Source organism: Pseudorasbora parva, chromosome 8 (genome assembly GCF_024679245.1).
Source record: "Pseudorasbora parva isolate DD20220531a chromosome 8, ASM2467924v1, whole genome shotgun sequence".
NCBI lineage: Eukaryota > Metazoa > Chordata > Actinopteri > Cypriniformes > Gobionidae > Pseudorasbora > Pseudorasbora parva.
Window position 1 is genome coordinate 38,551,885 of NC_090179.1, and position 27,633 is coordinate 38,579,517.

General features: G+C 37.2%; 1 long non-coding RNA gene across 1 annotated transcript; it reads right to left on the reverse strand.

The window, feature by feature from the left end:
• On the reverse strand, positions 1-27,633 carry LOC137084747 (uncharacterized). The gene is made up of 2 exons (XR_010906790.1): positions 27,408-27,633; positions 1-4,181 (listed from the first exon to the last, which is right to left on the reverse strand). It is a non-coding gene; the product is annotated as an uncharacterized lncRNA (long non-coding RNA).

The following is a 27,633-nucleotide window of genomic DNA, read 5'->3' on the forward strand; positions in this document are numbered from 1 at the left end:
TTTTGTCAAAGACCCTCTGGATCTTAGTCAGAACGATGATCAAAACACAGATGGAGTAGATCGAGTCCATCAACACCCCTAATGCTTCACAGTCCTATAGCTCATCCTGGGTCGAAAGTTCATTCTGCAACATTAGGCAGTTTTGATTTATATTTTGTTTAGGGGCCTATTTTAACAATCTGAGTACATATGGTCTGACGCGCATGGCACAGACGCAGGGCGTGTCCAAATTCACTTTTGCTAGTTTAACAACGGGGGGAAAAAAACCCAGTCCAAAAGTGTTGTACCTAGTCTCTTAATGAGTCATGGGTGTGTTTTGGGCGTAACGTGCAATAAACAAATCAGAGTCTCATCTCCCATTCCCTATAAAACCGCTTGGACCATGGTGGAGTCGCTATTCACATGGCGGAATTTGCGAGCGGAAAGACTGAACGCTTCTCCAGAGAGGAATCCTTTTATTTGTAATATTTAAAATGTTTGTGTGCTGCTGCGCTTCCCTGTGTGTGTAATAAGCGAGTATACACATGTTGTGCACCCGCCTATAGGGGTATATTACTAGCGCACCCTTTAGATAACAGAAAAAATACTGCGCTATTGACTTCAGACCATGGTCAATGGCGCAGTCATTTTCAGTTTTTAAAATAGCAACATGCCTACAATGCACCTGAACACACCAAATTTTCAGGCCAGCACACCCATGGGCAAACAGATGGGCATGAATGCATTTGCCATTTAAACAACGTGAAATAGCACTAAATGTGAAAGAGATAACTGCGTTGGGCTGAAACTACCAAAAAACACTTGCATTGCGCCAGGTGCATGGTAAGGCCCTTAATGTTGATGATCACGTTATTTTACATGATATCGCTTGTTTCTGCATCTTCTTCGCATATGTTTTAATCAGGAGATTGATTAACTCTTTCAGAAGATTGGTCATAGCGTCCCCCTAGTGTATAACAGTGAAAACATTGGAAAATTTGGCGTGGAAAGAGTTAAGCATAATCTTTTATTATTTTTTAGAATAAAAAAATTTGCTCTAGTCAATATGATGCAATAGACATGGAGAAACATGGTAATTATCAATTAATAATTTGTGATTTGTTTTATTTTTTTTGAGATTTGATTATCAAAGTTCAACTACAGGACATTGGCACAATTCAAAATGGAATAACAATATAAGTCATGTGTTAACGGATAGATTGGCAACCTCAATTACACAATTATTTACTGTGGACTGTAGGGTGATAAGACTTATATATAGAGATATGGAAATAATACAAACAGTGTGTCATCTAAAGCCTAGTTTGAATTCGTCAGCATATGTTGTAGTTGATTTAACTTGTAAGCGATTGACAGCCCTAATCGTTTCAGAGATATACTGTATGTGATTATAAATCGGCTTGTGTTGATATTCATTCCGGCTTGTATCGCATTATCCATATACCAGCTCCACTCACAGACTAATTTATTGTAATTATGCCCAAGCATTAAAAATGAATGCCAAAGTAAAGAAGAGCAGAACGGCTCCTGGCTCAGCTGTACAGGAAGGCCGTCACAAAGATGTCCCCTTCTAAGAAACAAAACATATCTATCAGAGTGTAAAATAGCTTTCATTTTTAGCCTGTTCTCATTCAGTAGGCTCAGTATAAGGTTGAGGTCAGTGAGTTTCTCCAACTATTGTTAGTGCTTCTGTGCGCTTCTCATAGTGACATTAAAAAAAATGTTTAATAATGAAATAGATGGAGCCTGTATGTTGTAAGCCATACTCACAGTTGTGCCCTCTTACATGTTTCGGTTAGCAGCTCTTATTCTCGGTTTCTTGTGTAGATGCCAGACTGAATGTAATAACTCTACAATCATGCAATAGTTTCTAAAAGCGAGTCCTGAATGTTCTGGTTATCTAATCAGACATGCTTTATTTTCACGTGATGTATGCGTTGGAGAATTTTCACAGAGACACTTATGTTTCTTCACTCTTACTGTAAATGTAGTGCGTGAAATTATTACATTATTGTAGAGTTAGTATATAGTTGGTGATTTATCACACTCATATCAGGCCTTCGTTCAGTGTTATAGACAATGGGACAGATACATATCGTTTGTGATTGACTACATGGGGGCATTTTGGAGTTATGGTGAGTACGGTTAACATTGTAAAATCCTTGTGACAAAATTGTTTGGTCATAGCGTTTACATGAATTTGCGTATTATCAAGTGCTGTTTTTTTTTTGTTCGTTATCTTTTTCTTAGTGTTCTTCCTGAGATTATCTGACAGGTGAGAATTATTTAGATTTAAAAACGCTAATAAATGATGGTATATTTGTGCAAGGCTCTTGTAGCTAATGCCACTCTTTATACTTGGTTATATGGAAAGAAACTTTCTTTTGATTGTCATAGTATGTTGTACAGAGTTTTGTGGTTTTATACAGCAGCAGTAGATTTATTTAAACATATGTTTTGAATGCCTACAACACTAAACTGATTGAGAATCAAGTAAATGAAAGTTAAATTATGCCCCCTAAAAAATACAAATCTTGGACTCAATGTCATGCACTACCATTCAAAATTTGGAGGTAATAAGATTTAAAAAAAAAAAAATTAATACTTGAATTCATCGAGGATTCATTAAAGGTGCAGCGTGTAATATTTATGAGGATCTATTGACAGAAATGCAATATACATAACTATATGTTTGCCGTGGTGTATAAAAAGGCCTTACATAATGAAACGTTATGTTTTTATTACCTTAGAATGACTCATTTCTATCTTCATACACCGCGGGTCCCCTTACAGTGAAGTCGCCATTTTGCGTCGCCGTGTTTCTACAGTAAAATGGACAAGCTTCTCTATAGAGCGCTAGTCATTCCTGTGTCGGCCACCATAGCTTCTAGTGCTTTGAAAGGGTGGGGTGAGTGGTGGAGTAAAAAACACTAACATTTACACAGTGCACCTTTAAACATTTAATTGATCGGAAGTGACAGTAACACATTTATAACATTACAGATCAATTCTATTTCAAATAAATGCTGTTCTTTTGAACAGTCTATTCAAATATGAAATGTATGTGTGTATTATGTTTCGACAAAAAAAATTAAGCAGCACAACCATTTACAATATTGATGATAATAAGAAATAGTTTTTAAGCACCAAATCAGCAAATCCAGCTTTGCCATCACAGGAATAGAAACAGGCAAAGACACAAAGAACTGCCTGATGCAAAGTGCATTAAAGTCGTTTAACGCACAGCTAGCCATGGATTATCACACTTATACCATGGCCATTTTCCAGCATTGACAACTTAAAGCTGTTATTGATGTTTGCCACGCAATATTTGCCCAGGAGGGTAAAATTTACGGATTATTTTCATCAGCTGCAGCTCTTTAAGGCCAAAGTATACTTCAGACGCCCGTGTCTGCGCACCGCCCACATGCGCGTACAATAGCACACAACAGCGCGTGCACAAGACAGATGAGTCCACTAGGTGGATATACACACAGTACCGTGCACAGTGTTCAGAAGAAGAAGAGTGTAGAAAGAGAGTTTCAAAAACAACACGCTTGAAACAGAAAGAAAACACTTACAGTGGACGGCGAACTTGACGAGCGTTTGTATGAAGTTTGTGCGTCGTTGTTTCTTCGGAACCATGTTCACTGGTTGATCCACAACTTTTTCTTCGATCCTGCCAAGCTAATGAAAAAAGTGCATTAATATAAAACAAAAATCTTATTGACTCCAAACTTTTGAAGTGTAGCTACATTCAATGACAAAATTATATCTTTGTGCAACGCCATGCATGTGGAAAAAAATTCATGCATAAATGTATATTATTTTGCTCAATGATGATACTGTAATTGTAATGGCATGAAGCTATTTTACATGTCAAATAAGGAGTGAGGGCTACAAACAGTCACAGCATGGCGAGGGTTTCCACAGCGGATCCACCAACCCATACTTCCAAACCACTCCTTTCCTTTCATTTTGTGCTTTACTTTAACTTTATTATTCACAAGTTAAATGGTAAATTATCTAAAACTGCCCAAACCTGAAGAAGAAGAGAAAAAAACACCACCACATGCACACACAAACATACCTTCAATGTAGGTTTGATTCTGCCCTGTCTCAGGTCTGTCTATGAATTCATTTTTTGCATCTCAGGTAGAATGCAAAAGTGAGGCCCATATCTGAAAGAAAAGACTTAAGTTATTTAAAAAAAAAATCATGCAGAATAGAGCATGTTCAACATGTTTTATCTGCTCTTCAGATGCTGTGCACTGTGTAAATGTTCATATTACTTTGTATAGTTGAGTCACAGCGGATAATAGGTTTATTTAAAGAAAATAAATCTAAGAAATGAATCTACAATGCATTTCCCATTTTTTAGACAACCTGTACTATCCAGAGCTGTCTTTCATTGTTTCCACAGGTTTTATGTCAGATATTTTTGTCTCATTTCTGTAGTTTGTATTCCTGTGTAATTAAAGTTATTTACATGTTCCCGATTACACTTTGTATTTGATCATGAAAATACATTTTTACAGAAATGGAGCAGTACTGTCTTAATAAAAAAGAGGTATTAATGTTCAAACCGCAGTTGAATTGTGTGTTCAGTGAAACTGATCTGCTTTAAGAAGTGTGCAACTGGCATTGTTCATGGACAGATACACGTGCTATATACACCACTTTATATAGAAACATTAGATTTCTGCCTCGCATGATCACTAAAATAGTCTCGTTTTTCATACTGAGGATGAATTACCTGATAGCACGTTTCAGCGTGATTCGTGCTTTGGCGATGCTGAAACATATGTTGTGAAATTCTGTGCCAAATCTAATTACAATAAGTGAAACATGAGAAAAAGACTGAGCAGAAAAAGCAGCGTGTTGGTGTATAATTGAGCTGGAATGAGAAGAAGTGCAAGATGACTTTTCACTTTTGTTCCATTTTTGGACCCTAAGAACCTTTATGACTAATAAGAAACTATTAATCCGCATAATCCAAATATAATTAGTGCTTGCTAAGGGAAGCAGTACTATTAATGTTGCTCGTTCTTAGCATTAGAGGGATAATTCACCCAAAAATTTAAATTGTGGTTGTTTAAGAAAAATATCCATATTCAAAACTTTTAACAACCAAAATAACTAGCTTCTAAAAGACAGCCGTATGCATCGTCTTACAGCGAAAGAGTAACCTCTGACCTGACGCATGACGTATTGATAAATGCGGACGCACAGAGGATAGAGAAAAACAAAACACTGGTCATGAATTTGAAGACTAAAACAAGATTTTTTTAAAAAGAAAATGTCAGAGGATTTCAATATAAGAGAAGAGGAGTTTGAGTTTGTTGCCAAGCCCTACTTGTTTGCCGTGAAAGCTTCCGCTAATCCTACATCCATCGCGTCATGGGTTACTCTTTTAGCGACTTGCATAGGCCATCTGCCGAAAGCTAGTTATTAGTGTTGTCAAAAGTACCGACCGTGATACCAAATCAGTACTGAAATTTTGGAGACACTTTTTTGTGCTTTAAAATCTCAACCCCCTTTGCTAGCAATGTAATGCTTGGAAGAGCCAAGACATTTTTAACTCTTATTGTGTTTGTCTGAAAGAAGAAACTCATATCTCATATACACCAAGGATGGCTTGAGGGTGAGTAAATCAATCAAATCAATGATGTAATTGCAAGCGGCAACCTCCCGCGATCTCTCTTGAAGCCAATACGGAAGTAATGTAAACTGCAATTCCTCAACTGGCCACTAGGGACAGGCTCCAGAAGGGAGCAGAATCTCATTGAGCCCCATGTTAAAATTCTCAACTTTAAAGCAGAAAAAAAAAAGTTTACAGCCTGGTACAAATTGTGGTTTTGGCTTATAAGGCTAATTTTGATCTTCATGACAACTCTGAGGGGGGTGAATTTTTTTATAACTCATTCGTTTACGTTATATAAAGCCTTAAAGTTCTGCATAATTAAGGGCGTGGTTACAAGTGGATAGCCATTTATCTGCCGTCTATTATTGCGTCTCCTCAGCTCCGCGCACATCCTGCCTTTTTGCCCATTTTCTGTTATCCGGGAGTGACACGCGTTGACTCGCTCACAAGATGGCAACGCCCAGCTCGACCATACTTTAAGCTTCAGAACGGCTTATCGGAATCCTATGGGTGACGTCACGGACACTACGTCCATATTTTTTTACAGTCTATGGGTAATTGAAATGTTTTAATAACTATCCCTTAGGGCTGGGCGATAAAACGATAACGATAATTATCACGATATAATTTTCCTCGATAAAACGATAACAACAGGTCGATAAATTCTCGATATAATGCTTACGCGCTATGCGTAATGCTGCGCATGCGTATTGCAGACCGGGCGTCTGCGTGCTGCACGCGGTAATGTTTACAGTCTGTGGCTGACAGGCTTGGAGGATCGGAGATAAGTGAAGCGATAAAAATGAGCAATAGTGAAGAAAATGCAGCGCTCACGGCCAGCTCGGGGGACACAGATATCGTTGACAAGTTAGTTCGCTCAACTTCAGTGGTTTGGAGATATTTTAGCGATCCCATCCGACATAAAACAGAGCGACGTGCGTGGACTGCTTATCATAGGTTCACGTTCACCACACGGAATTTAATTATTAAATTATCGTGTTTCTTCAAAGTCCTTCCATATAACATGCAGCCCAACACAGCGGTGAATCTACATTAACTACATTCACACACCGGCTTATTACCTTGTTAGCTGTAGTGGGTGACTTATTTACAACAGGCTAACGTTACCAAACTATAATCACTAAAACATCGGACTTGTACATTGCTATCATAATTGTTTGTCTTTGGTGATGTATTAATGACTCCGCATCGCCTGTATCAAAAGAGAAATAATGTCATCTGGTGTTTAAAATGAATAAAATAGACTAGACAGCCCTTACTGGAGATCCACAAATACTGAACTTTTCTCTCTCCCGACCAGCCCACTGTCGGTGAGGTGTTTTTGTGTGTGTGTGTCGGTGAGATGCACGGTGGACCAATCCACTGTGAGGCAAGAGAAGGGGCCTCAAAATGTTTCTTAAAACGCTTTTTTTTTGGACCGTTTGCGTTTTTAGTGTTTTACTTACACAATTAAATATATATGATGCAATATCGAGCGTTTTTGTTCTATTTAAGCTGCGAAAATCGTTCACAGCAGAACCGCAACGCGTCTCACAGCAACGTGGGTAAATGAACGATTCATTGTTTGAATGAATCGTTTGAATGAACGACTCAATGACTCGCTCATTAAGACGGCCACCTGCTGCCACCTACTGGTGGTTTAATTTGATCTTTAAACATACTTTCCAACATGTCTTATTTGTCTATTGAAAAATACAAATCTCAAAACATTATTTAATGCTGTTGTAATTTTTCAGTGTAAATTATTTAATTTGATTGGTAACAGCCCTTATAGTGTTTTATTTTAATTAAATGTATTGATCAAAATTACAAATATAAAATGAAACATGAAGCTTAGCCTATATTTAATAAGATTAAGGGAAAATGCCCTTTATAAAAGGTGAAAATATCACAAATTTCAAATGATGCAGATTTAAATATGTCAAAGCTGAGTGAACACTGGTGAGAATATTGCTTCAGAATAAATTATATTTACAACACACAAACACACTTTTCCAGACAAGCTAATTTTTTACTTGGACAAGCTTGAACGATATACTTGTTCGAAGGACAAGCACATGAACATGCTTAATTGTAAGCCCTGTATAATGATATATTATTGATATATAGTGTTGAGTAAAAAAATGCTGGCCACAGTTAAGATTTTAATAAATAAATCTACCTCAGTTTAAATAAATTGTTCGCTTGTTTGGGAAGTGTTTGTCATGTTTTGACAATAAAGGATAGTTTAAAACCACAGCTAACTGTTTGTTTTCTACATATTTCACTCAGGAGCAAAAATATGCCTTTAAACTTTAAAGAAATAAACATTTTACATTTATCGTGATATTTATCGATATCGACTGATATGCTAAATTATATCGTGATAATTTTTTTGGGCCATATCGCCCAGCCCTACTATCCCTTTAAGAACGCTAACCCTAAATATTATACTATCCAATCAGAACGTCCTAACAACTTCCTAGCATTCATGCTACTTTTATTTCTACTGAATAAATAAAAATGTATAATAACATTTTATGTGTAATCATTTAATTACTAATGAGTAACAATTTATCTGTTTAATGCCCTTAATGATTTCCCCACCAGCATTTTTTTAGGTTACCACCCAGCCACTACCAGCATTTCACAATTTACATGGCCCCCAAAATGTTGTTGTATGAATATCAATAGGCCTATGTCAAAAGAAAGAACAGACCCACTTCTTTTTTTCCCTGTTTTATTCTGCCTTCATGCATTCATTTTCATTAACACTTGAATGTGGGTACGCTCCTTAAAAAAATGTCAACATTTTGAGCAAAAAGCTGGGCAAAACACATTTTGTAAAAGACTACATCCAGATGGGATTCAGAACAGTGATCAAAACACAGATGGAATTCATTAACAGCCCTAATGCATGCAAAGCCCTATAGCTCTTCCTGGGTCGACTTTTCATTAACATTTTGATTTAAATGGTGTTTAACGCTGATGATCACGTTATTTTACATATGCATATGATTACATATATCGCTTGTTTCTGCGTCTTCCTATCATGTGTTTTGTTCAAGAGATTCAGTACTCTGTCTGAAGATGTCATCCCTACCGTATGACAGAAAAACACAAAAAGCTCCAAATTTCTGTCAATGGCAGGGAAAGATTTAAAGAGATGACTGAACCTGATGCATTATGTGCATCAAAACAACTGCATCCACTCCTTCTTGCTAAGCATACATTTGTGTTGATGCCATTATGTTTACATACAACTCTTTATTAATTACTATTGCATTTCATTAGCATAAACTGTGCCAAATGAAAAGGCAAAAACACCCATGAGAAAAAGCACTGGAGTTATTTATATACGTTTTCTCAGTTGCTGTTCGTAAGTTCATGCATGAAGTTCCTCTCGAGAGGCTCATTGATTGGTCATAAATTCTTAGAAAGGGTAGCTCAGCGCAAAATACACACGTTATAACTTTAATGCTTTCAGTGCTGTGGTAAATATCCTCCTGGGTGAAATAAATGTGGTCTTAATAGAAGAACCACACAGTTGAGCTACTACCACTTGTTTATTATTTGTAAGAGCTACAGAGGTGATTTCTGGATTCAACCTATTGATTCACTGTTCTGTTCATTTAAGTCTCAGCATCTGTCAATTACATGTATCCATTTGGTTGACGCTTTAATCCAAATTGCTTTACATTTTATTCGTTTATTCATTTCCTCAGAATCAAATGCATGACCTTGGCAATGCTGCCATGTGCTACTGTTTGAACAACAGGAATAATCATCAGTAACTACAGACAGTACATTCAATGTTGTCAGGAATGTGACATTGGAAATGAAATAGGTTACAGATTACAAGTTACCCAATTTAAAATGTATTAAATAGTTTAACTATTTTAATTACTTTATTAAAAAATCTAACTTAATTCATTTTCTGCTAATCATTTTCAAACATTTAACCAATAAAAAAAAACACTTATTTAGTTATATTTAATAGAATGATCTATTCTAGATCACTGTAGTAAAAGTCTGCAAAATCAAAATCTGCATGCTATTCTTTTTACCACTGGTGTGTGTGTGTGTGTGTGTGTGTGTGTGTGTGTGTGTGTGTGTGTGTGTGTGTGTGGAGAGAAACGTTATACCATATCAGGCCTAATATTGATTTCTCGCTAACAAAAGCATCAGTTTCATACTCACTGACAACCCAAACAGACGCCGTCAGTGTAGCTGTCATAACATGCATGGTCCTGGGTTTTTGTTTTTATAAGTTAACTCGTAAGTTATATTCCACCTAAAATATTGTCTAGACTCAATGAATGACCAATTGTTGTGTGTTAGTAGTTAAAATGGCTCTATTTTGAATTGAAAACTAGACAAACTAATAGAGATTTGTCCACTAGGTGGCGCTTCAGGTTAACATTCATCATATTATAGATGCTTCCTCAGGTTTGACACCGAAACCTTCGATAGCATTTTAATAGTTGGCAAACACATTTTGCACTGAACTGTTATATTTACGCCCTTTTCTAATTCCCGGATAAAATGAATTAAAATGCCCAGCACTAGAACACATTTTTTCAGCCTCTATGTTAGCGACTCTCAGACATGTTGCAGCATAAAGCTTTTGGCAGCAATGTGGATTGATGTAATTGGCAGACGCTGCAAATTCAAAAAAGAAAGCCAATCAAAAGCATCAGAATAGCTTTAAATAGCAGGAGACATTGTGCACATCAAAAACAGGCAAAGCAACAAATTAATATTATTATTCAACATATCCTAGCTTTTTACAGAAAATATTCAGGTGTAACCGCCATTGTAATCGTTACCATTTTCACAAATAACTAATTACACATTTTGTCTCAGTAACTGTAACAGATTACATCTATTTTGTAATTAAATTACGCAACTGTTACATGTAACTAGTTACTCCGTCTTATAGCTCGGGTCGGCATTTCATTTAGTAACATGCAGTTTTGATTTATATGTCGTTTATTGTTGATCATGATGTTATTTTACATATGCATACAATTGCATATGAAATTGCTTGTTTCTGCATCTTCGTCTGTGTTTTGATAAGGAGATTTAGAACTTTTTCAGGAGATGTGTAATAGCGCTGTAATACTGTATAACAGTGAAAACACGGAAAGTCGAAAAATTTCGTCAATGACGGGGAAAGAGTTAAAGGCAATTACTAAAAAAAATTCAACGACAAAAAAAAAATGTGTATTGTCAAAATAGTATACTAGGGATGCACGGTATACCGTTACTGGAAAAATACCAGTATATATTTTATTTAAAACAGTACTATATCATGATTTTGCACATTTCGTATATGCTGCTTTTCCGAAGTTCACCGCTAGATGGCAACGCGCTACCCAAACTGACCCGAAACAACCGGCAAATGTGACAAAATGGATAAAGCAGTTGAATCTCACTCAAGATGCCTAAAACAAATTAATAAAGAGAGAAGTGAAATTTGTAATTACTTTGCTTAAAAAACTGATGAAGAACCATCAAACCTAGCCAAGAAGCATCTGTCACTATTCTGACTTTAAGACTTCTTAAGAGATCGACAGGTCAGCGAATCATTAAAACCATCTAATTTAGACATTTCTTTTCTTTTTACACTGATCAACGCACATACATAGCCTAACATAAGATTGAATATCAAAAAATCTACAGCTTTCGTTTCAACCAATGACATTTAGATATTATAATATTTGCATGCGTAATATTGCACTATTTACATTTGCGTTAGACAAAACCAACATTCAAATTTATTTATGTGAATACCCACTAAAGACGGACATTTTTACATAATTCTGTGTATTTGACTGTTTAGGGAAACTTAATTTGTAATGTGCGAGCTCTAAGTTGCAGGCGTGTGTGTGTGTCGTTGTTATGAGCTCATATCTCCTGTAACCGTTATTACGAAATGCTATAAAATCGCTTGCATGTTCAAAAGCATTTCCGTTCTCCATCCCGAGACGAACGTGAAATGTTGAATCGGATTATGCAGATTGCTTTAGTGTAGTGCGGTGTCTTTTGAAACCAAAAGCAATTTGCTAATTTTTAGAGAGTTTTGCTGCAATTATTTCTCACAAGAAAGTTTTCAAATGACTGATTTGATGTGATACGCTTTGCTGATTTATTTACTAATAAACATTTGTGGTAATTTCCACCTTTATAAACTCCAAACTTGCATAATTGTACTCAATCGCATACAATATACCCGTGCTAATTTCAGACCGTGTGGTATCGATTTAATATCGGTACTTCAGTATTAGACTGTGGTACCGTACCGAAGCCAAAATTGTGGTATCGAGCCATCCCTATAGTATACTGATATATGAAGACTTTCAAACTGTGGGGAAATCTTTAGCCCTCATGCAAAATGGTTTCCTATTGCCCGCAAAAAACAATGGTAAATGTGACCACACCTGAAGACGGATTTATCAGCCGAGAACGTGATCCATCTCAGATTGTGTTGCGATCTAAAACAAAAGTGTCACAAAAGGAGCGCAGCATCTTTCCCTGTTTGGCAACAGAGGGTTAACACTGCTTTAACGTTAAGTGCGTGAGGAGCGCAGCAGGCAGCTTAGCTGGGGTTTTGCTACTGCCTTGCCCCTGACCCACATTCTCAGACGGAGCAGGCAGCAAATAAATATCTTCATCGCTGTCACTGGCTGTGTGTCTGAGAGCTTGATCTTTCCCATGGCTGCTGTCAGTGGGAGAGGCAGCCTGCCTCGGCTCAGTGGGAATACGAGGTTTGCCGGTGAGTCATCTCAGTATGTGGGGAGCCACAAAATATCTGGGGGAGAAGAAAGTAAACTTCTCAAAAAACTGTATGGCAATAATTGACGCTTGGGGTTATGGTCCGTAGGCTACACGGGCTGATATCACATCGGCCTTTAGATTAACCACAGGAAACACATTTGGGGTGCAACAGCAGGAAACTTCTCTCCGCACCGGCTACATGTCAAATGGCACGTCAAAAGATTCCGGCGGTTCCAAAAATAATCCTTGATAAATGGCCAACATGACATTAACCAATGCAAGCATTAGTCTCATACATCACTCTCGGACAATGTCCCCCCAGGCATGTTTTATGTTTCAGATACAAGGCAATATTTCTCAGCCGTAAATGTCATGTTTGACTGTGCAGTTTATCAGCGATCTGTTCCCATCAGAGAGCGCTCGTTTCGATAGGATGTGGAATTGATTTTATTGAAAAGCTCGTAACTGATCTCTACCTACAGCTTTCCCTGCATGCGACTCGGTCTAGCGGAAAGCGGCACTACAATGTCTCGCTCGCTACACACAAACAGCTCCGACTAAAAGAGCTGAGTCACTGGCACTGTTATCTGAGATTGACACATCCACTATTCCTGAGAGCACCATGTTGTCTGAAAGTTTAACCGGCAGAATCAAATCTCACAGCACTTGTATTAACCTCCTATCTTTTAGCCATCTTATTTGGTATTGTTAAAGTCTAATTGGTTTTCAAATTAATTAAGGTTTTAAAGGAAGTATACTTGTCTACATAGGCAAAGATGGGGTTTACCACCTATAAAGACAGCATTGTTGGAGTCTGTAGTCAAGCATTTTCATTGTGCAGTCGATGCAGTTTCCTCTTGTTTTTCACCTAATGGGTTTTACTTGATAACAGTGTTGTGGAAGCTATTTTGAAAAAGCTTGTCAAGCTACAAGCTACTCTTGAATTAAAGTAGTCAAGCGACTTCTCTCAAACGGCAGTTAGATGCGCCTGCTGCTCATAATAAAAGTATCAAACTGCTTTGAAGCTATAAGAAAGAAATGTCTCAATTAAGGTCAACTTGATATATTTTGGTACATTTACACAAGATTCCAAAACAACTTTTAAAGGAATCCCTTTTGAAAAAAAAAGTATACTTTCTTTTTTTAATTACAAAAATATTTTTTTAAGAACAATATACTGTACTTAGGTGTCAATTGAATGTAATTATTTTTTGCAATTTAAATGTATGGTAATTGCAAGTAAATGAAAATATATTCTAGTTTTAATTTATAATAAATCTATCTGAACATTATACTCAAGTAAGACTTAAAGGGTTAGTTCACCCCAAAAATGAAATTGATGTCATTAATGGCTCACCCTAATGTCGTTCCACACCTGTAAGACCTCCGTTCATCTTCAGAACACAGTTTAAAAAAGTTTTAAAATATTTTATATTTTAGTTCCAGAGCATATGCAGTCTATGCACAATTTACTGTCCGTGTCCAGAAAGGGAATAAAACATCATTAAAAGGAGTCCATATGTGACATCCGTTGGTTGATTAGAATCTCTTGAAGCATCGAAAACACATTTTGGTCCAAAAATAACAAAAACTACGACTTTATTTAGCATTGTCTTCTCTTCTGCGTTTGTTTTCAAACCTCAAATAAAGATTCAAACGTTCATGAATCAGTGAATCGATCAATGATTCGGAACGCCAATGTCATGGATTTCAGCAGCTTTGACACGCGATCCAAACTGCTGAAATCACGTGACATTGGCGACTTAGGCTGTGTATCCTACAAAGCTTTTTGTCACGCAGCTGGCTGGTGTATTCAATTGTTTTCAATGGGAGCGTTTTTAGAACGCTGCGCATAACTAGGCGTTGAACGAGTATTTCACGCTCAAGCGCTGAGCACTTTTTTTTTACTGGTCGCTGTGAGTTGAATGTTCAACTTTGAGCAAAACGCAGCGCTCTGCTCATCACTGTCACTTTTCACCCAGCCGTCCAATCACAGTGGAGGAGGGGTGGGGCAAATACAACACCGACCAACCTTCACATTATGCTTGTACAACGTCAACAGATAAAAACAAGCAGCATAATAACGGAACAAAATAATTTAAAACAAGAGCCAGAGCACATATTTTACATTGTATCTGTATTTTTTTTATAGAATAAATACAGAAACAAATCTGTGAAATGAGATGCTAGTTACACTTCCGTGGACATTCCGTATCATAAGCAAAGAGTCTAAACTGAAAAAAACATGCGCTGCCAAAAATGCTCTCAAGCGCCCACAGCAGAGGGCAAAACATGGATTTTCAGGTTTCAGCAGAGTGCCTAGCGCTTTCAGCCGGCTAAAAACACTTTGGTGGACACACGGCCTTGGTGTTGTGAATCAAGCTAATGTAAGGAGATGGTTTTGAACACTGGCTGGTTATGTACTTGCTCAAATTAGTTTTGGATCATTTTTTTAATCCAAAAAAGTTACGGACTGCAGCTCTAGATAACACTACAGGTCAAATTTGAATCAAGTACTTTACAAATGTGATTTAGTATGTTAGGTCAACACATCAAAATACTTCTTTAAACCATGACAAAATATTATTAAAAGATAATGATTTAAAATGTACATTAAGGTCAACGTTTTAATTTCACATTCAGCACTTGTAAAGTGTATTAAGAAACAGTGAATGTGTACTCTCTTTAAGTACACTTAAGTGGCCTTTTATTTCAATGATATTATATTATCTGCCAGTAATTATTTAAAGAACGCTACAAGTGCACATTCAGTAAAATTAACACACTTCATTTTTGGCAAGGAATAGTTCACCCAAAAATTACAATTCTGTCATCTTCAACTCGTTTAATTTTACCCTCATGTCATGTCGTTCCAGATCATTGCTCACACTCATGCCGTTCCATACAGGTTTGGAGCAACATGAAGGTTAGTAAATGATAACAGAATTTTCATTTTTAGGTATTACACCATATAAAAGAAAACCTAAACTGCTGCAGGGATACAAATCGGCTCATTTGCTCATGTTTTGAATTTGTCTGATAGAGCTATTTCAGTCCAGTGAAGGGCATTTGTCTGATCTCGTCCCATTAGCAACTAAGAAGAAACATAAAAAAGAAATCCTGTACTCTTCAGCGACAACAGCCATGTGAAAATCCGCTACCAGTCAAACAATGATTTAAAAATACTTAAAGCAATTGACATTTAATAGACGGGTCTGACATTCTGCCAATTAACAATAAGTGCTTTAGGATATTCAATGATCACAAGGGAATCAGGATTTAGGTCTTGTACATTGTAACCCATTTGCAAGTGCACTGGTGTCTTACCCCCAAGAGCTTTTGGTTTGTCTCAACCCAACTTGACAGAGCAGCTCTCTGTGAAGATCGTGACTGTCCTTGATGTGACACCAAAGACTGAGCTCCACGCAGTGAACACTTCCTCCAGCAGATGTTACTGAAACATCTATTGCTTCTCTATAGCTGAGTGCACAGTGATTACCGCTTTGGCCATCTTATTTCTCACTGCACATCACCTCTTTCTGCGGACAATCACAGGCCAGGAATATAGAACGCTTTATCCCCAAGAGGTCTGCTCAGATAGATGTCAGACAAGTTGTGCAAGTCATTTTTTTTATGTTAGCCACGGTGGGTATGGACAAACAGTTATTTTTATATCTCATTGGGGAATCATAAATTGAGTGTCCACTTCTGTACGGTGATTGTTTTTTGAAACATCTACCACATGAGGTTTATAGTGTTCACAAAATATCATTAGACTTACTGCACTGTGACCTCTGAGAGTCATTTATAACAGCAACAATAGACTTCATTTAATATCACATTTTTGTTTAAAGGGTTAGTTCGCCCAAAAATTGAAATTACCTCATGATTTAATCACCCTCAAGCCATCCTACGTCTATATGACTTTCTTCTTTCAGACGAATACAATCAAGAGTTATATTAAAAATGCCCTGGCTCTTCCAAGCTTTATAATGGCAGTGAACAAAGGACGAGATTTTGAAGCCCAAAAAAGTGCATCAATCCATCATAAAAGTAATCCATGCGGCTACAGAGGGTTAATAAAGGCCTTCTGAAGGGTACTGATGCATTTGGATAATACAAATATATTTAAAATATTATAAATATATTATACATTTATATTTAACATATTATAAATTAAAATAACTAGCTTCTGACAGATGGCCGTACACATCAATTTATGGCGAAAGAGTAAAATAGCGACTGATTCAAACTTTTTAACTCTTTCCCACCACTGATGGAAATTACTGACATTCTGTGTTTTCACTGTTACATGGTAGGGGCTGCTATGACATCTTCTGAAATAGTTACTGAATCTCCTGATAAAACACATGCAAAGAAGACACAGGAACAAGCAAGCTCATGCATATGTAATCATACGCATTTGTAAAATAACATGATCATCAACATTAAACAGCATATGAATCAAAACTACATAAATGTTACTGAAAAATGTCGACCCAGGATGAGTTATAGAACTGTGCAAGCAAAAGTTGTTGATGGACTCAATCTACTCCATCTAGTGTGGAAGTCAAGACCACCTAATCTGAGACCAAGTCGAGACCAAGACCAATGTGTGTTGACAAGACCAAGAACAAGGCAGGACGAGACCGAGTCAAGACCTAGACCAGACCAGCACTCCTTGAATTCATAAATTCAATCCACATTACCACCTGATAAATGACTTAACTTATAATAAATTACTTATAAAAATATAGAGACACTATATAGAGCCAATCAAACGAACTCATTCACAACAAATTTCATATTTGCACTGCAGAGGTGATGAAGATGCATCTGAATTGGTAAATTCCAAATGCATAAATAAAGTTGAGGATAATGGAGTTTTTTTAATTACTGAATGTTTGTTAAAGCAATATCATGTTTTTGCAGTCATGCTTAAATTTGTGAATAAATCTCTCTTGTGACTTTGGTTTATTATATCATGTTATAAATCCAGATCAAACACAATAACTTTTTTTGCAACAATATCTTGAAATTTTGTGAACATTTATATTTATTTCCGGTGACATTTTTAACACAATCCCTAATCCCTTTCTGAATCTGTATAATAAATAAAATAAAATGATAAGTCCCTAGTCAAGTCTGTAGTTGCATCTGAAGCAATAAGTTTTACATCCAATCAAATTAATGATGTTAATAAATAAATCAGGCATTGCACTGGTAATTTAGTGATATTCCAGCATTTATGGTCTTGAAACAAAATCCCAAATTCTCTTAGTCTGAGACCAAAAAAGGCAGAGTACAAATGTGGTCGAGACCTCCAAAAAACGGTCTTAAGACTGGTCTCGAGTACTACAACACTACCTCCACACTGTAAAAAATTATTTGAAAAAGGAAGTTACCTGGTTGCCTTAAAACTGAGTTCATTGAAATTAAAAATTTGAGTTAAAAAAAAGAAAAATTTTGAGAAGCGACAACCTTTATCCAAATATTATTAAAAGATTTTGTAAGCATATTGGTTAATTGTGTGTGTTTTATTTGTGATGATGCAGCCAAATTGTAGCCTAGAAAATGTAGAAATCTAGACGCACCCTAGCGGCAGCAAATCTAATCTGCCGCGAGTGTCGTCTAGCAACTCTCAATACACTTTTGAGCTGTAATCGCCTAACTCTTGCCGGGCCAATCACATCGTGTATAGAGTTGGTGGGCGGGGCCATAATGACGGGTGAGTTGCGTTTGCGTGCTTCTAGTAAACACAGAAACTGGCGAACGGCGGTCTTTCGAATCAGCTTTGACCGCCATTCTGGAGATCTCAGAGCTTTTCTCTGAGAAAAGAACAAAGAGCGGCACTGAAGTCATTCTTAAAAAGGGAAGATGTGTTCTGAGTTATGCTGACCGGCGAATGTTTAATCTATCAAGAAGCTCCGTTTCACCTTCGTTGCTCTGGTTGGTGTAGCGCTATCCTATCGCGTGCAGAGGGAGTTTGAAAGACAACCGTTTATCCCGCCCCTCGGATTGAGCCCTGTCTATGGTGAGTTTCCAAACCAAACATCTTGATGTGGGTCTGGCTTGTCAGGCTAGCCAAATTGTGCTATTTTCATGATTTATGACACTTTTTATGTGGTTCAGACACAATAATATTTATTAAACCAATTTCCTTCATTGCATCAACTCAAATCTTTAATTTCAATAAACTCAAAAACTTCTTTTTTAAGTTAAACCAACAATATTTTTTACAGTGCATCTATGATTTGCTTATAGTTCTGAATATGATCCAGATGTAGTCTTGAATTAGAGACATGCTTTTTTTTCAAATGTTGCTTTTTTAATAAACTTACCCACATTTCAAAATGAAAGCATGAAGCTAGAACAAAAAGTTTTTAGTTTAGTTTTTTAAAGCAGAGGGTCTTTTCTTTTGACATATTGCATGTTCATATATTCAAACAGCAAAATATTCTGGGGGCCATGAAAATTGTGTGAAAATGATCAAAAACACTAGGCTGACTGGCAAATTTTATTATAATAAAAAAAAACACTGGCAGGAGGGGCAAGAGTTAAAAAAGACAGACTTATCCCATGTGATACAGTATGTGCCATAGCCTATATTCCAAATGTTCTGGGGGTATACGCCATGGTAGGGTTTTGGACGATTTCCGTTTGTTTGATGACAGTCAGAATGACAATTGAAAGATGTGATTGTGTTAACTTCTTGTTATGATGAACACAAAGGATATATTCTCCTCAAAGAAGAAGGTACATTGTATTTAATATCAAGTTTTTCATCTCATAACTTGCATGCCTTTTCTGGATGAACTCAGTGAGTCTCACATCGTACATCTGTGCACAGAAGACAAACAAAGAATTTAGTTAAATAATACATTCAATGTTGGTTTGTTGTTCACCCCATCATATTCCACCAGAAAACTTGGAATATACAGCATGTACCGCATGGGATCATTCAGTGATACTTTTGCATATTTAATTTTTTAAACCATGATGATGGTCGCTACTTACTGCCATATGGGCGAGTGCAAGCAGGACGTTTAAAAAAAATGTACCTTTTGTTTTTGTGGTCCATAAAAGAAAGAAGGGCCATGTTCTTTTTTGGCTAGCAGACTCTCCTCTGTTCTGCGTTTTTGTGTAAAATGGGCGATTGCCCGAGGGTTTGAGATTTAGCTTCTCCATGTTCTTTCTGGCTCAATGTGACAGCTAACCTATGCCACTCCCACAGCATACACCCATCAAAGTAGCTGGAGCAACTTTTCTCGGATTTGACACTCACGAGCGAGACAAGGGTTAGACAAAAACACGTTTTAATGATTTTACAATAGTGTATGGACTCATAAGCTATTTCGATTTTAATTTTGAACAAAAAAAGTTACATGTAAAGAATTATCTGGAACCAAAGTCCACAATATGCATGGAAGTGCTGGCTAAATGTTAGCCATAGATTAAACTTCTGGAAGAAACAGCCATAATTTATCCATTATCTCTCAACCTTTTGGCAGGCAGCACGCAACCCTGGCATACAGAGATATCAGTGGACATCTGGCTAAATGGTCAAAATGGACAGCAGCACAGAGTTATAAATATTCAGGTCTACTCTTTCCTACCCTATTGTATTATCGCAAACTACATAAACAATGCAGATGGATGATTTTCAGTGGTTTGTCAACTTAAATCCATTTTGATAGATCTTGATAGATTTTCACTCCTGTGTCAAGGCAAATCCGAGCCCTGCATTTGCAGCTGAGTTATTCCAGCAATGGTAAAAATGCGAATCAGAGCTCAGCTCGTCATAGATAATCAAGCCATCAGCATGCAGATGCCAAAGCCAGAGGTACAATCTCAAATGCATAATCAGGATGAAACGTGTGTGTGTGTGTGTGTGTGTGTGTGTGTGTGTGTGTGTGTGTGTGTGTGTGTGTGTGTGTGTGTGTGTGTGTGTGTGTGTGTGTGTGTGTGTGTGTGTGTGGTTCAAGCAGCAACTGATCTGTGCAGACTGCGATACAGCACATCTGAACTTCCTTGCTAGAACTGGCTTTTTACATGCTGCGTTTTAGTCCATCGAGCATCATTGATGTTGGTCAAATAGCCCTGCTCACTTCAGACGGACTCTATTCTTCTCTATTCTAATAGCAGCATTTAACACTAATGACAGAACACTGCAGCAAAGGGCAAAGGTGGGACTCTGTCTCTTTAACTGTCTGTCCACATTGGTTTGGTCGTTTGAGGGCACATTAATAAAAGGACTACTTGAACTTTGAGGCCATTGGTGCTAGTTTTTTGATAACCGTGTTATTTCAGGTAAATGGATAATCATTCCGAGTGCTCTTTTATCAGTGAGGAATAAAACTATAACTTTTAGAAGAAATCATGTAAATTGTTTCAAACACATAACGGCCCTTGACCTGCATTACAAGGCTCGATGGAGTCAAATGCTTCTGGGTGAGTCTCGCAAAAATAAAACTGTTCTATCACAGTTCAGCCCAGAAGTCATAAGAAAAAATTAAAGTGAATAAATTAAGTTATTCATTTAATAATTATTTAAATATGAATAGTCCTAAAACATATTAAAATAACATGAAATAAAAATATAAAATTATAGCTGCAAGCAGCAATTATCGGGGTCAAGCACAAAGAACACAGTATCGTTAAGGTTAACGGTATTACTACGATACTGCTTAACGGTCCGGTACTTTAACGGTATTCTTATCGGTTCTTTTTGTTATAATTTTTTTATAATAAACTGAAAAATTAAGAACATAATTTACATTGCTTTATAATCTGAAAATGTAAAATATCTATAGCTAAATGAACATCAATGCTTGAACAAAATGAATAAAAAACATCATTTTTTTGTTTTTTATATGCATACTGTAAGAACAAGAACAAAGAAACAAAGTACAAACAAATGGTCAAATAAATACAATAAATATACAATAAAACAAAGATACAAATGAAATACAGTGCTTTAATCTCAGAAAGGCCTAACATTACTGCTCAGGTAATGGCTTACAAAACATCTAATACTTCAAATATACTTCAAATATAAAATAACACTGTAGAGTTGTCACTGTACAAATTAATAGATTAATGCTTTTTAAAGCTGCGAGTATCTTTCTCTTCGCCTTTAGTTGTTTGATTCATATTAATGGCATAATTGTCCGGGTTTATTAGACGTTTATTAAAACCAAATGCAGATCTGATAATATACATAATATTTTTCTCCCAACTATTACACCATTTAATTAAGCCCCACGGCCGCCTCTCTAACGATGCACGTGTGTTGGCTGTTGAGATGGGACTATAAGTCGCACTTTTTTCATAGTTTGGCTGGTCCTGTGACTTAGTCAGGTGCAACTTATATATCAAATTGAATTCATACAAGAATAAACATATAGCCGCGAGAGGGGGCTCTATGCTGCTCCTGTAGCCTACTCTTGAAAAAGAAAATAACTGAAAACAGAAAAAAAAAAGCTCTTGTGACCGAGCGTTCGTGCAGGGTTCGCCTAAAATACTTTGTCATAAGAAAAACAATAATCGACAGCCGTCTGAACATTCCTTCCTTTATTCTCCGTCACACATGTAAATCACCAACCTGAAAAGTCCCAAAACTCCAGTACCAAACAAGTGCGCATGCTCCAACCTATCTACGGCAAGCCCCGAGGGGAAAAACATTGCACACACATACATAACGAGCACCAGTGCGTACCAAATTAATACATTATGCGAGATCAAATAAAGTCTGTTACACTCTTAACTGAAAAATTAACTTAAAGACAACAACTTAGAAAGACTGAACACAAACAAAATGCCCCAAATAAAGAAAATCCTATTCTGCAAATTGCAAACTGCATGTAAAATATGCAGCCGAAAACGATTCACACAGCGTTTGACTCGCGCGGCTGAGCCTCTCCCGGCAGAGAGTTCAAGCATCTGTGGACTCGTTCCTTCAACTCGTTCCTACCATCCCTAACGATAAGTAATGCCAACATGGCTAGGAGCATTAGACCCAGGGATGGAAATTAACTTTTTTGTCCACCGGCCACAGTGGCTGGTGGATTTCAAAATCTACCAGCCACTCAATGTTTTAACCAGCCACTTTCTTGTTTATAACCGACAATGTGTAACTGCACGTGAAAATTAATACTACAAGCTCTACACTACTTAAGCTGTTTATTTAATCTCAAATCTCAATGAAATACTGATTTTTTTTTCTTTCACTCTAATACACACACAAACCATGAACTGATATACATTTCATTAAATGAGTAGGGCTCTGTGTGCTCTTTTTTTTTTTTTTTACCTGGATGTGGCATTTGGATGATTTGTGGTCTTTTATGGCTTCCAGTTTTAGGTTTTTAGTACCAACAATGAAACTACTAGTTTTGGCATCTCCTGAAGCGTGTTGACGAAATACCGAGCAGAACATTGTCAGTAGGGATGCACCAAAATAAAAATTATTGGCTGAAACCGAAGCACTAAAAGAAATTTAGCCAATTATCCATTGCATTTATGGCTAATGCTATGACTGTGATTTATTATTTGAAACTTTAATATTAATTAATGCAATTGCAATGCCTTGATTTTGAGTAAAGTTACAATTACAAATTATGCAAATATTTATTCAGCAAATTGCAACAACCCACAGTATAAAATAAAATTCAAACTAAAATGTTTAACTCGACCTCACTCATGTGTGTATTAAATAATAATGTACAGGTCTACTGGCCTGCAGAAAGGTACAGAAATTGAATAAAGTAATCAAATGTAAAATAACTGCATATTTAACTGTTTAAATGAAAGATTAATCCTTAATAAACTTACAAAAGCTATTCAATCAAGAGCAGTGAGTGATGTCCTTTTGTTTGACATTAAACAGAGTAAAGGCGACTTCCCCTTTAAGACCTAATAGAGGGATATGCGTCATCTTTCACGACTGTATACAGTCCTCTTAAGGCATATTCAGACTATGTCTGCTAGAATACTCATCAAGATTAACATGTTGGCATACTTTGTGTGAGTTTGTCTGTTTAAGCACAAGACTCGAAAGATAACTCAATATTTGCGCGCTGTGAGACGGGTGCGCGCTTCCGGATGACAGTGACGGACCTTCTCTCAGCGCGAGCGCGAGTTCTTATTCGCGTCTTCTGGTACTACATCCGGGTAATGACGGCGAAAACGACTGGTCAATTCGGACATACGGCAGCGCTCGCATGCACTGAACACAGTTTATAAAGAGGGGAAACAGTATGCTATTTTTATTTACCCGCCACGGTGGCCGGTAGGTGAAGCGAGTTTACCCGCCACAACTCAAAATCACCCGCATTTGGCTGGTGGCGGGTGCTAATTTCCATCCCTGATTAGACCAACGGCAACAATGGTCTTACAAGACGATTTTAGGCAAAATGGCTGAAAAAATATAGTAAATGCTGTTACTAGTAATATTATGTAATAGTTTATCACTTAACCAATAGGTGGCGCTGTGACCAAATTGATGTAGTGTGGTCAGAGTGAGATGACAACTGACACATGCCAAGTTATACGCAAAAATATTATTTTTTCATATCCCCTGACCACTAAGTGCAAGTAGCCTCGGGTCATGGTTGTCAAGAATTCACTAAAGTGTTGCAGAGATATAGCTTTACGTTCATTTTGCTATGCTCTTCGTCTCATTAGTTTGCAAGCTATTCAAGGTTTGACACATCAACTTGAATTCCATAATTTTTTTCTGCATGGACTGAAGATGATCTATTTTAATAGCCTAGGGGAGTTCAAAAAAGTAAATTTTCCTAAAGATTCAAAATTACGGAAAACATTTCATGACAGATTTTTGTTTCTAGCCCTTAGGGTTCAAAAGTTATTATCATTAATGTGAGTGCAACTTTGGACATTTGGTGGCACTAGACTAGAGGGATTGGGTTAGAGACTATTTTTTTGCTATGGTGACAGATCAGACTGTCCTCTATCTTTGTGCCAAATTTCCTAATTTTCCCACAAGCAGTTCTATGGGCTGCCAGAGATTTATTCCTGTGATAGTCTTTACACCATTAGCTGATTTGGCACAGTTATTAATTATTATTGGTGCTCATGGTTTTTATTATTGTCATTTTGCTGCTTAATATTTTTAAGGAAACCAATATTTTTTGCTGTTGTTGTTCAGGATTCTTTGATGACGTATAGAAGTTCAAAAGAACAGCATTTATTTGAGATCAAAGACTTTATAAATGTCTTTTACTGTCACTTTTAATAAATTTAAGGCATGAATCCTTGCTAAATAAAAGTTTTGATTTCTTTTAAAAAGAAACGTGTATAAAGGTGTACAAAAATATAATACTTTTTATAATTAATAGAATGATTTCTGAAGGACCATGTGACACTGAAGACTGAAGTAATGATGCAGAACATTCAGCTTTGCCATCACAGGAATTAATGACAGGTTTGATGAGATTCTTTCCTGATTTATTGTTTAATTCTCTCATATGTGCAAAAATTTGGTTGATTCGACGTTGTGGACTTTGGTATTAACAAAGGCACAGACACAAGATCCTTTGTTTGCCCACAGAATTAGCCAGATAAGAAGATGAAATGCAAGTTTTGGAGATTTACCAAGTGAACTTCAGTAAGCAACGTGAAAACAGCACAGAATACACAAATCCTGCTGCCATCTCAAAATCCATCTTTCAGTAGAGCATGTTTGTGCTAACCATGACCTAAAGCATTACAAAATCATCATCAACGCATTGGGAAACCGAAGCCATACATTCTCCCCAAGCCCTTGATATGACAATTTTCTCCCATATAAACTTCTCAGTGCTCAATTTACTCTAACTGACGCTGGCAGAGGGAAAACAACTTCTAAATCATCAAGTTTTCTTATGTTTTGATCATTAGGAATACATAATGAGATAATTTATGATATAAAATGAAGGGCGAGTTGACTTAGTAAACAAGGTTCCGGCCAGATACATGTAAATTTGATTAGTCAAGACATTCATCATGGATAAGCACAATTAAAATTCAGTTTCTGGTATCTATGCAGGTTTTTCAAGTAATGAGATTACATTTGCCCACACACTGAATTACCACAGCAAAAAATAACCCTTATACGGATCATTTAGGTACTAATATGTATACTTTTGTACCTTTTTTTCTGAGAGTGTAAACATTTTTGATGTTTGATTTGTCTGTCAAGGTGAATAATTTGATGAATTTAATGCACCAGTGCATTGAGTGTGAATTATTCACTATTTGATTGATTTATAATGTTTTAATTGACTTCATTTTCAGAGCCAAAAACTTAAAATGAGGTGATATCTATGGGAGAGGCTGGTGTGTTGTTACCTTGTGCATTGTGAGTTGGTTTAAAAAAAAAAAACATTACAGACTAGATATTCTGCAGCTCAATTATGCCAAGTTAAAGTCATCAGCTGTCATCTTACAACCTCAACCACCTCAGAGCACTTTTTAGCCATCTTCTTCTGAGGCCAATTTTCATCCCATCCATCACCATTATTATTCAAAGGACTTTTGGTAAGGGTGGACAGTTTGTCATTCCAAGCCAACCAGTGAATGAATGGAGGGTAATGATGATAATGAAGAAAAGTCATCATGTCTCCCATCACATGACCATCTCATGGTCAAATGTAGCCACTGTATTCTGATAATATAGCCCAGAGCCGTTGAAAACCTTTTTCTATGAGTCTGATATAGCCTACACGTGCACCTGCTACAGTTTTGTGAATCTTGAGTTGATTGTTTGAAGTGAACAATCAAAACCGAATTGCTCAAAATAAAGTTTTTTTTGTTTTTGTTTTTGCGTAATGCTGCGTTCACACCGCACGCGAATGACGCGATTCGCGCGAGTGATTTACATGTTAAGTCAATGCAGAGACGCGAATAGGCTTTCTGCGGCGCGATTCGCGCGAATGAGGCGGCGCGAATGGCGCGATTCGCGCGAATGAAGCGGCAATGATCACGCGAATTGAGCGTTTTGAACGCGTGATTCGCGCGAACCGCGCGAAACACGCGAATCGCTCAAGTTGAAAAATCTGAACTTTGGCGGATATTCGCGCCGCGTTAACCAATGAGGAGCCTGCTTACTGCTGTCACGTGGTGAAGTGACGGATGGGAAACCCATAGGGGAACCCCGAGGCCAGAGTAATTTAAAAATACTACTCTATTGTGTCACAAAATGTACTTTTAATAGTTTTTCAGGCGAGAATGTAGTTGTTTAAAGCTCAAATATGTGATTTATTTATTAAGAGAGCTCCTATTTGAAAATTTGATCTGGTGTTTTCGGAGGTGTGAGACCCAGGCGATCACCGGAGCTCAGCGCTCATCAACCCCGGTGAGAGCAGCCTTAACTCGGATAGTCTTTCTGCCGACTGCCGCTGCCTGGCAGAACCCACTCCCATGACGCGAATTTGCGTCTGTTGTGTAGTGAATGTCACACGCGAATGAGCACTTTTTGTATAAAAAAACACAGATTTGAGCATTAAACAACAATATTATCGCCTGAAAAAGTCTTCAAACTACGTTTTGTCACACATTAACAGTAGTATTTTTTACAGAAAAGAAGTCAAGTGACCCAGTCAAAATGACTAGCAGAACCCCCTCCCATGACGCGAATTCGCGTCTGTTGTGTAGTGAATGTCACACGCGAATGAAGCGAATTTGACGCGCGAATGAAGCGAATGGATTCAAAATGTTCACGCGTCCAACTTCGCGCGAATAGCGCGATTTATTCGCGTCATTCGCGTGCGGTGTGAACGCAGCATAAGCCTTTACTCCTTTTGAAGTAGGCTAGGGCTAGGCTGTGAAAAACACTACCCGTGTAATTTGTTTAGCTCTTGAATTTGATTCAGCAAGTGGACTTTGCTATAAGTTTTACTTTTCTGTGTTTTTTGCATTCTATGGTTCATACGTGATTCATACTGTCAATCAATTTTGGGGATTGGCAACCGCGTTTACTTACATGTGTGAGTCTCGAAATGTCACGGTCAAACAGTCGACGGGAGTCGAGCTTTTCCACCATCTCCGTCAAAAGTCTTTTCATTTCCAATGGAGTAGTATGGGAGCTACGTAGGCTACATTTCCGATAATAATAATTTTTTAAAAAGTTCCGATAATTTGCGTAAATTGATCCGTTTAAATATATTTGAACTTCTGCGGCTTGCACCATATGCGACCGGCCGACCGGA